Source organism: Mizuhopecten yessoensis, unplaced genomic scaffold (assembly GCF_002113885.1).
Source record: "Mizuhopecten yessoensis strain PY_sf001 unplaced genomic scaffold, ASM211388v2 scaffold921, whole genome shotgun sequence".
Taxonomy (NCBI): Eukaryota; Metazoa; Mollusca; class Bivalvia; order Pectinida; family Pectinidae; genus Mizuhopecten; species Mizuhopecten yessoensis.
The window spans coordinates 235,657-236,611 of record NW_018403788.1 but is presented as its reverse complement, the minus strand read 5'-3'; positions in this window follow the sequence as shown (position 1 = coordinate 236,611).

Sequence of the window (955 nt, the reverse complement as noted above, 5' to 3'; positions counted from 1 at the left end):
GAGAGTGTTTCCGTAATTTGGGCAATGCAAATATGATTTAGATTGTACATCATTAAGTTAGCCATGCATAGATTATTTAGCTGGTACGTCATTAAGTTCGGTCATGAATTTATGATTTAGATTGTGTTTTGTAAAATTCAATGCTAATTGAAGTTTACTGGTATAATAAGGTAGATTAAGTCGTAGAATTGATTTTTTCGCTCTTAAGTGATTCTCAGTGTTTGCTTAGTGCTAAATTAAAAAACCCATTATCGTGAGTGTTGATAGTTGTGTTTGAATCACACTGAAATGTACCAAGGGCACCAGAACTAGGGGACAAAAGGGAGGATGTTACCCTGGTTACAATTAATGCATTAGGTGATGACGTGGATAGGACATTTTCAGAATAATTTTGTGAGAGCTGTCTTTCCTAGGTAGACAGGAACCTATTTCCTAGCAAAAACAGCAATGCACCTGTGAAGGTCTAAAAGACAATCTCTGGTACAGGAATAGTCTATTGGGTACACATAATCATCTCTGACAACCCCCTGCCTCTGTTCTATAGTGGTGGGACATCTGGAGCCAACGTTTGTGACTTCTTAGTACTACATGTATGTATGTATGTATGTAAGGTGTAATCTCCACAGGGTATCTGGAACTGTTCGATGACCTTTAACCTTAGCAGAACTCTTGTAGTAGTATTGTATTTACAGAGGTTAGCTGTGTGATCAAATGTCAGCAGGGTGCTGTGTATGTTTTAGTGTTTAGTGTGGTGTCAGGGTGCTGTGTATGTTTTAGTGTTTAGTGTAGTGTCAGGGGGCTGTGTAAGTTTTAGTGTTTAGTGTAGTGTCAGGGTGCTGTGTATGTTTTAGTGTTTATTGTAGTGTCAGGGTGCTGTGTAAGTTTTAGTGTTTATTGTAGTGTCAGAGTGCTGTGTAAGTTTTAGTGTTTAGTGTAGTGTCAGGGTGCTGTGGAA